General features: G+C 42.2%; 1 long non-coding RNA gene across 2 annotated transcripts in view; it reads right to left on the bottom strand.

The window, feature by feature from the left end:
• Positions 1–4,397: 4,397 nt before the first annotated feature.
• The window catches only part of LOC106147511, a 90,676-nt gene continuing 85,016 nt past the window's right edge, over positions 4,398–10,057 (bottom strand). For both annotated transcript variants that reach the window (XR_001232437.1, XR_001232434.1), the window contains exons 2-3: positions 9,132–9,308; positions 4,398–4,507 (exon numbers count right to left, since the gene is read on the bottom strand). This is a non-coding gene — a long non-coding RNA (uncharacterized LOC106147511). The remainder of the gene's footprint in view (positions 4,508–9,131; positions 9,309–10,057) is intronic.

The raw sequence follows: 10,057 nt of genomic DNA, 5'->3' as shown, positions 1-10,057 counted from the left end.
GCAGCAGTCTTCCCTCATTCAGTGTTTTGCTTCCCATGACTCCAGTTATCAGCTGTCAACTGCAGCCCAAGAATATTAAATGAAAAATTACAGAAACAAGTAAGTTTTAAAGTTCTGAGAAGCATGATGAACTCTGCACTGTCCTACTCTGTCCCATCTGAGATGTAAATCATCCCTTTGTCCAGCACATACACACTGTATACATTACCCATCCGTTAGTAACTATCTCAGGCCTCAGACCCACTATTGTGGTATTACATTGCTTATGTTCAAACAACCCTGATTGTAAAAATAATGGCCCCAAATCTCAGCATAAGGAGTTGGAAATTCACATATACCAAAAGAAAGCTGTAAAATGTTTCCTTTGAGCAAAAAAATGTGCAAATTCTCTGCTTGATAAGGAAAGAAATGTATGCTGAAGTTGCTAAGATCTGCAATAAGAATGAAACTTAGCAAATACAGGGTTAAGCACTATCTGCAATTTTAGGCATCTACTGAGTGTCTTTGAATGTCTTCCCCACAGATTAGGGGAACTACTGCAATAATCACGTGGTAGATTTGTCCTGGCAAGGCCCCTAGTCACAAGCAGTGTAAATGGAGTAGGTGATTTAAGCTGAAAGGGAATTGGTTGAAAGGATTCTGGGTTTCTTACAGAATAGTCAGGAAATCGGGAGAACCAGACTTATGAAGCAAGTGTGAAAAAAGGCAGGTCAACAACCAGAATCACAGCAAAAACTCTGCTCTAGATCCACCCCAGCAATATCACTACTACAGTCACTACAAACGCAGCTGGCACCGCAGCACTATAGCCACTGCACCGTTTCTGCAGGCTTTGACTACATACCTGAGCTGCAAGGGATGCTGGGAAAACGAGGTCTGGCCTTTTTACCATCTATAGGAAGGTTCTGCCTCCCAACCAGGCTCAAAGGATGAAGAACTCAGTCAAAACGGGGAGGGGATTCAAATTCAAGTAAACCAAGGTGACGGTGAACATGCACATATCAGTCAAGTCCGGCTGGGTAATGCTGTGGTAACAGCAACAAATCCTAAATTTCACCAGGGTGAATGGGAGGAGAGCACAGCAGTTGCTGTGGAAGTAGGCAGAAGGCTGCGTCCATTAGGGACCACATCCAGCAACCGCCATTTTCCTGAGAAAACTCCTAGAACTCAGGAGCATTAAGACCTACACAACTTCTCACCCCTTCACGGCCCTCTTTCCTGCTCAGCAACCCACTACAACTGAGCTTCTTCTCTCTAAAATAAGCAGAGTTGGCACAGGTCTAGAATTTAGCACCTGCCAAGAGCTGTCTCACAGAATTCTCAAAGCATCCCTGCAAGGTAGGTTATGCTATTTTCCTCACCACACACAAATAACCTGAGGCTCCCAGAAGAAAGAGATGAGCCGCCAATCCAGATACATGGTGGCAGAGCCATGATCCCCCTCCAAGCCTGTCTCAAAAGGACACAGTCCTCCCAATACCTTATAGAAAGAAAGTCCCCAGTTTTAGGCATCAGATAGGCCTTGTCTAAACACTTGCTGTGATATTAAGACTGACTTTTCTCCGTACTTTATTCTTCTTTTTGGCAAAATAGGAATAACATCAGTCTAGCTTGCATATTGTCCCTACTACAGGTATTAGGGTACGAGGTCTCAACTCAGCTCAGGTACTGCTATGGTTTGTGTCTGGATGTTCTCCCAAATCCTCATGTAGTCATGGAGGGCTGGGCTTTTCGAAGGTGGCTGAATCTAGAGTTTGTGATTAATTCATGGCCCAATGCTGGGATTAAAGGTGTGAGTGCTACACCTACCCTAGGGTGGGCAGCCTACATACAATGTAAGGGACAGAAGAGCTCCCACCCCACCCCTCTCTCTCCCCAATTGGTTTTACTGTCTTCTGCCACCATGAACTGTTGCTCCTCTGCAATGTGCCTCACTGCCTTGGAGCCAGCCAACCATGGACTGAAACCTCTACAAAATGTGAGCTAAATAAACCTTTCCCCCTTTTAACTTTGGGTGTTGGGTATTTTGTGTCAGCAAAAAGAGAAAAGTAACTAAGACAGGTATGTAGTAGGCACTCAATCAATATGACTTCCTTTCCCTGTCTGAGGCTTCCTGTTGTTCTCCTCACCATCTCCTTTAGATGCTAGGGCCAGCTCTGGCCTCAGAAATGGAAGAGGTTCCCCATGGTTCAGATACTTTTGCTGGCTTCAGATGGGATCTAGCTGAAGAAAGATGGCAACCTGTGCCTCAGCCACCATACCTAACTACACCCGGACACCCAGGACTAGCCCTCTCTATGCCTGTCCTAGACTCATCATGCTGCAGGAGGCAGATGGAGAGGGCCGTGGTGGAATGAAAGGAAGGCCACTGACTGGACCCCACAGTCCAGAGCCTTCAAATCTCCATATTCTTTCCAAATAAAGCTAGACATATAACGTCAGAGACACATGCTTAAGAACAAAGAAGACATTTGTCCACCATGATAAATTCTGTCCCATCATCTCACCACAGGGCGCACATCACACTTATTAATTTATATGCATGATATATATTAATTTTTGCATTATGCTAGGAGTAGCAAAATAATATATCACACTGTGTTATGACAGGGTTTGTTCGATTATTCATTACTGACGCCTCTCCCAGACTGCTCTTTGGCACCTTTTCATCTCTCTTCTTTTTCCCATTAGTAAATGTTTGCAGTACATGCAGTTCACAATCCTCTGGGAGAGTGGCTACATGTACATACTACAGCTTGTTTCTTTTTTTCAGTCCCCTTCCCCTTCCCTCTCCCCGCCCTCCCCCACCTCCAGTTCCCCATCCCAATTGTCTTTCTTATGGATATTATTAATTTTAGCTCATGTTATGGCATATAATATTTACAGTCATTGAGGTTATTAGGTTCCTGTGCAAGACACATCTTTATTCCTCTTATTTTCCCTTCCCTTCCTCCTCACCCCTTGCCCTTGTTCCCTTGGACCTCTTCCCTATTGCAAGAGATTCATCCCTTTGCTCCTCCTATCTATCTTTTAATATTCTCTTTGCTTGTACTTTGTCTCACTCACGTGAGAGGTACCATAGTATTTAAGCCTATGTGCCTGGTTTATTTCACTCAACATTGTATTTTCAGGGCTGGGGATTTAGCTCAGCGGCAAAGCACCTGCCTGGCAAGCACAAGGTCATGAGTTCGGTTCCCGGTACCGGAGAAAAACCAAAAAAACAAACAAACAAACAAAAAAATTTATTTTCTAGGTGCATGCATTTTCATACAAATGTCTCAAATGTCATTCTTTGTAGCTGATTAGTATTGCATTGTATATAAGTACCACATTTTCTTTATCCAACCATCTGTTGATGGATGTTCAGGCTGCTTCCAGGATTTAGCTATCACTAATTGTGCTGCTATAAACATTGTTATACAGGTATTACTATAGTACGATGTCAAAAGCTCTTTGAGGAAGATACCTACAAGAGGGATAGCTGGGTATATGGAATTTCTCTTCCAGTTCTTTGAGAAATCTGCATATTGATTTCCTTAATGGTTGAACTAGTTTATGTTCCCACCAACAGTGCAAGAGGATTCCTTTTTCACCACACCACCATTTATTGTCTTATTTCTTAATGATCGCCATTTTTCCAAAACAATGTAAAATCTTAGGGTTGTTGTAATTTCCATTTCTCTAATGGGCAAAAAGGTTGAACATTTTTTCAAACATTTGTTGACCATTTGCATTTCTTCCTCTGTGAAGTGCCTGTTCATTGTTCATTTCTCTTGCCCATTTCTTGATGGGGGCTTTAATTTTAGGTGGTTTAATTTTTTTTATTTCTTTGCATATTCTAGATATTAGTGCTCTGTTTGAAAACAACTCCCACTGGGGATATAGCTCAGAGGCACAGCGCCTGCCTAGCAAGCGTGAGGTTGTGAGTTCAATTCCCTGTACCAAAAAGAAAGAAAAGAAAAGAAAAGAAAAGAAAAGAAAACAACTCCCTTCTTTTTACAGACAAGAGATGCAAGGACAGCAAGCAGACAACACTCATAGAGCTCACCCTGCATGTTAAGGGGAATCTTCACCAAGGGGAATCATTTGTAAATCAAAGTAACCAGATGGTAACAGGCAAGGAGGATAGGAGGAGGAGTTGATAAAAGAACAGCAGAGAGAAGCTGAAAACCCACATACTTAGAATAACCACTCTTCTGCCCTGTTGATGAAGTCTGAAAACTCTACATGGAACAGCAACAGTTCTGAACTCTGCCTCATTATCAGTACCCCAATTTGTTTTAAAATGAAGCTGACTGTGACCTATCTCTAGAGATTAGTTCTGTAGGTTTTGGGGGTGTGTTAGCTTTCTGTTGCTGTGATAAAATACCAGAGGTAACAAGTGTAAAAGAGGAAAGGTTTATTTTGGGTTACAGTTTGAGAGCTTCAGTCCATGTTCACTTGACTCTGTTGCTTTGGGCCTGTGATGGCACAATACATCATGCTGGGAGTGCAAGTTGAAGGAGGCCTGGAGCAAAGAGAGAAAGAAGAGTCAGGGCTTCAATATCTCCCTCAAGCGCACACTCTCAATGACCTGACTCATCTCAGTCAGTCCTATCTCCTAAAACCTCCACCACCCTCAGTAGCACCAAGCCCTCAACACCTGGAGGACACTCCAGATGCAAACTACAGCAACTGGGCATCTATATTTTCAATGAGGCTCGTGGGGGATTTTCATAAACACTAAAACTGAAGGACAGATCTAAGCTGTCTAAAGAGAGATACATAATGGACTGAGTTGATTTATAGACATTCCTAGAAATGATATGACAGAATGTGGCTCAGGAGAAGGAATTCTTAATTCAAACAAAATTTATTTTTAACTGACACAAAACATGAAAAATGTGCATATCTGAGGGTAGCATGTGATGTTTCAATATATCTACACTTAGGGCAAGGTCAGGTTAAACATATTTATCTCCTCAAGTATTTGTCACTTCTTTATGATGAAAATATTCAAAATCCTTTCTTCCAGCATTTTAAAAATGTACAGTATGTATCATTATCTATAGTGACCCTCCTGTCAAGCTATAACCCAGGAGAAAGAATCTGAGTCATTCATGCTTTCAGTCACTCATCACTAGCTTTTATGTTTGGTCATTCCACAAATGATGGATTGAACAAAGGATATTACCAGGTTTTTATCAGTGAGGAAAGGCTATGTTATGGTGTAGTAACAAAGAACTCCAAATCTCAGTGGCTTAAAACAAAATGCTGCAACATTAGGCAGTTGTATCAAGGCCATATTCTTGCTCATGGTATATGTTCATGATGGTGAGCTGGGGCCTGTGCTGCATGCATCTCCCTGCAGGCCCAAGAAGATAGATCAGCCATCATTTCAAATTGATGTAGTTATAATGCCAGATTGAAAGAGAACTCCAAGGATGTCTAATATCAGTATGTAAATGTTCTTGCCTGGAAGTGACACAAGCCACTTCTGCTCACAGTAACTCCTTATCCACACCTAGTTACATGGCCCTAACCAACCTCTGGGGAGTTACTCTGTGGCTTCTGAACCTCCATGCAGGAGGGAAAAGGGATGCTACATCAGGAAGGGTGGTGCTTCTATCCCAGAAACCCTCAGCTTACATTTCTTTGGCCAGAACTGGGACCTGTAATTACCCCAAACAGTGAGAAAATCTAAGGAAGTAGATACTTCAGCAGGGTACATTGCAGCCCCAAACAAAACTGGATCTTGTTTATAAAAAAAAGGTGATGGATGTTAGAGAGACACCTAGAAGTAACTGAGGAGGTCAGGGGTGTGGCTGAAGAATGAGTTGCTTTGAAAGTGTGAAGACAATGATAGAGGCAGATTTAGACCTCAGCAGGAATAGCACACAGAACCTGGGTGTGAACTTGACTTCACCGAGTCCATCCATTTCAAGATTGGCTGAATGGTTTTGTTATGGTTTGTGTCTGAATGTCCCCCTAAAGCCTCATGCAGTCATGGGTGTGAGTGCTTCACCTACCCTGGGGCAGGTGGTTTGCATACAATGTAAGGGAGGGAAAGAGGCTGCTCACCATTGCTCCTCCCTTGTGCTCTTGCTGCTTTGCTATCTTCCACCACCATGAACATTTGCCTCCTGCCATGTGCCACCCTGCCTCGGAGCCAGTCAGTGTGGACTGAGACCTCCACAAACTGTAAGCTAAATAAACCTTTCCTTTCTTAATTTTGGGCATCAGGTGTTTTGTCTCAGTACAGAAAGAAAAGTAACCAAGACAGGTTTCTTAATCATCAGTAATTAAAACTATTAGATATATATTAGTCAGGATTTCTGCCTAACAACAGACTGTAAGTAAACACATTAGGATATTGTATAAGCCAATACCATTAACTATTGAAGGCCTACTGTGTGCTGGGTTATATATATATATATATATATATATGTAAAACTAATTTTTTGTGAAACCTTTGCAAGGTAGACATGCTTATCACCATTTTATAGATAAACACCCTGAGGCTCAGACTGTCTAGTGGATTACTTTAGGTCACACAAACTCAAATCAGATTCTAAACTTCTCATTCATCTTTATTTTACAACAGGTTGCCTCTTCACCAGATCTCCTTTAGTATTAACAACTTGAAATGACAGTCTGTTAGACGCACTGCAGCCTGAAATCCTGTCTGAGACATGGCCTGGGGGGAGAGGAAGTAGCAGTGGTGATTGGGACTGAGGATTTCTGCTTATTAAAACCCTTTTTTCATACTGTGTATTTGGATCCAGTATGTCATCAGAGATGCTGAAAAACATCAAAAAGAAAGACACAAAAAAGAAGCAAAGATCGGATGGTACAGATGTAGACAACATGCTACAGGCAGACAATCTCAAGAAACTGGATGCTGGTAATTAGGAAGTGAACATCTGTCCAGCCTAGGAAATGGCAAGGCTCCTTGGATGAACAAGCAGGCAAGAAGAAGAGTTACTACTCTATGAAGACTAAGGACCAATCAGTAACCGGTCTGCCCAACTGGATGTGGTATCTAAAGCCAGACTTGGGTTGAATGTTAGGGCGCTGAAATGCTCCTGCTTAAGGACCATGATCCTAGACCAGAAAGTGGTAAGGTTACCAAGGCAACCCGCAGACAGACCCACCTCTCATCTTTGGCCTTGCTCCCAGGCCCAGCCCCTTAGTCACTATGGATAGACCACTCAATTATACTGATCCTTCTGAAGACTGACTGTGCTCCGACATTTGGTCCAGGGCAGTTCCCAAACTCTTAAAGGTTTTCTAGTTTAATGGTTTTTTTTCCTTTCACTCATCCATCATATACTTATGGAGAGCTTGCATGTACCAGGCACCATACTCGGTGCTACAGATGTACTGATATCCACCTTTGTGGAAGGAATGTGGGGGTCACTGGGGAAGATAGAGGTTAATCAAATTCCCTCTTAACCAAACATAAATTCATGATGGTAGGATGATATACAGCATTTGGTAAGGTATTGACATTATGCTAATGGACTGTCAGGACTACACTTAATTTCCACTCTCCTGGGAAGTGCGCCCTTGAGGGGTGGTGTAACGTTCCCAAAGACATATCACCTCCAAAGGATGGAGTTAAGATCCAATCCAATGCCATCTGATGCAAACAGCCCATGAATCTGTCTACTTTTTCATGCTTCCCTTGGAAAACCACAGATCTCTTCTCTAGTTTCTGCAATATCTGGATTTGGGCTTAGTGATATTCCACCTTTTCACAAAATCTTTGACATAAAATTTTCTAACATCTAGTACTTGTAATTTCACTAGACTCAAGAAGCCTGTTACAGATAAAATTTAGCGCTGAGAATCAACAATAATTCATTACCAAAAAGATACGTGAAAACAAGATTATCACCTAGGCCAAAATTAAATCACATTTCCGACTATTCTGGATTATTAATACAGCAATGGCGCCCCCTGATGGCAATCATTTATATTACATGTCTCTTTGCTGCAGAGGAGCACATTGTGGATGTAGTGAAGCCCTATTGCAAGGCTTGGATTTATAATGAATCTCCCTTTATTCCCTTGACCACCTTTATTCCTCGTCCTCCACCCACCTCCAGCCCACACCATGTATATCAAGTCCAGAGGCAAGGTCATGGGTATAGAGATCTAGAGTCTGGAACACAAGGGCCCCATGACAGAAAGTGAGATTGCCAATGTGAACCTTCTACTGTCAGCCTCCAAGATCTGAAATTATCATCTGAAATTACACATTTCTTTTCTGAAGACTGTGCCCACCCTTACACTCTCTGACCCTATTCTTTGACTACAGGAAACAGAGAGGAACTTATACATTCATTTGAGGTAGGTAATGTGTGCCCAGAGTGATGAGCAAGTTATAGTTCCTGCTCTAAACCTTATATTCCACTGGGGAAGCAGGTAGCCATTAACCCATAAAACTTTCAATTACAATAATTTCTACAACAACGAGAGTCTAGAAGTCTGTGTAAGGGAGACTAGATGAGACAAGGTTTGGAAACTAGAATAGTGTACCTTGATGCTAGAGAACATACGGTATTCCAAAAACAGAGACAAAGCTGGTGAAGAGGGATCAGAGTTTGGAGACAACCTCAACTGCACCTCTTCTGAGGTTAAGGGTGACTGACCAGTGTGAGGTCAACTCAGGTAATCCCTAGGATGGTAAACTATCGACAGAGAAAGTCATTAATTTAAAACTATTGAGAATAAGCTGTTGCTAAAGGAGTATAATCTAACACCTGGTATTTATTTTGGGAGCTAGTTTAAACTCTTTGGTGGGAAGTGTTGAAGTACAGATCATTCTGAATCTCTGCCTATTCTGAATCTTCCCAGGAGAAAAGAATATTGCAGGATTTATTATTTGCATCCCTTCCATTGCTCGTGTAAGATGAGAAAATAATGGCAGACGTAATTGCCAGGGTTGGTAGCAACAGAGCCATCAGACCAAAGGAGATAAGGAAGAGAGGATAGTGGCGGCACCTGGAGGATTCCAATGATGAACTATGGCTATAAAAAACAGGACATGAAGTTTTATGTATCGTGTGATGCCAGGAAGTTCTTAGGCTGTAGGATACCTTAAACATGCAAGATTTGAATTCCAGAGATCTGGGTTCAAATCTCACCCTTCTATTGCCAATCAGTTGAAATTTCTTTTCCTCACTTTAGATGGAAATCATGAATTGGCAAAGTACAGCTCGATTAGCAGTCAGCCCATCACCAGATGACTGAATAATGCCTTTCATCTCTAGGTACAGAATACAGCCAGGGTAACAAATTCTCCCGACCCTCCATCTCTGCATCTGAAAAAAATAATAATAATAATAATAGTACCTGCTTTCAGATAGTTGTGAAGTAGTGTGTTTAAAGTGCATAACAGCACACCTGGAACATTTCAGTTATTCAGTATTAGTTTATTATCAGTGATACTGACAATATTTAATATTTGGGAGAAAATCCATACATGTAAGAAATGCTTAAGGGTTACTCATTTTCTTCTTCACATTCTCCTGTTATTTTCCAGTTTTCTAAAAATGAGCATGCATTTCTATTAAAATCAGAAGTGTGTGTTACACAGTTTTGAATAGAAATATGACTATTTCTATGTTTGTTCAATTTCCCGGATCATGTTTTTCAGAGAGGACTGGGGAGTCCACCTCAAAAGCACAGATCCCCAAGCCAAAAATACTGAACCATCATCCTTAAAAGATAAGCCTGATAATCTAGTCAGCTTCGCAGAGGAGTTTTATAAACAGGCCCTCTTGGGACGTGCTGATACGTGGCCGGGGAATGCCAGGTGGTTGCAGCTATCACGACGGCCAGAGCCTACAATTCCCATGCTGCCCCACGAACTCGCGCAGAGCGAGCTCAAAGCTTCCTGGGAGTTGTAGTTTCCGTGAGACAGACTTCTGCCTATAAGAACGCCGGAGATGGTTGCCGAAAACCAACCATCCCACAATGCAAAGGTCGTCTGTGACGTCATCGGGCGTAGGCCAGGAACCAAGCGGGCGGTTTCTGCCTCCAGTACCACCACCTCCGCCGCCGCCTCCGC

Source organism: Chinchilla lanigera, unplaced genomic scaffold (assembly GCF_000276665.1).
Source record: "Chinchilla lanigera isolate Chin_1 unplaced genomic scaffold, ChiLan1.0 scaffold00007, whole genome shotgun sequence".
Lineage (NCBI taxonomy): Eukaryota > Metazoa > Chordata > Mammalia > Rodentia > Chinchillidae > Chinchilla > Chinchilla lanigera.
Note: the sequence above shows the minus strand (reverse complement) of the source record. Positions and strands in the feature narration are given on the sequence as shown.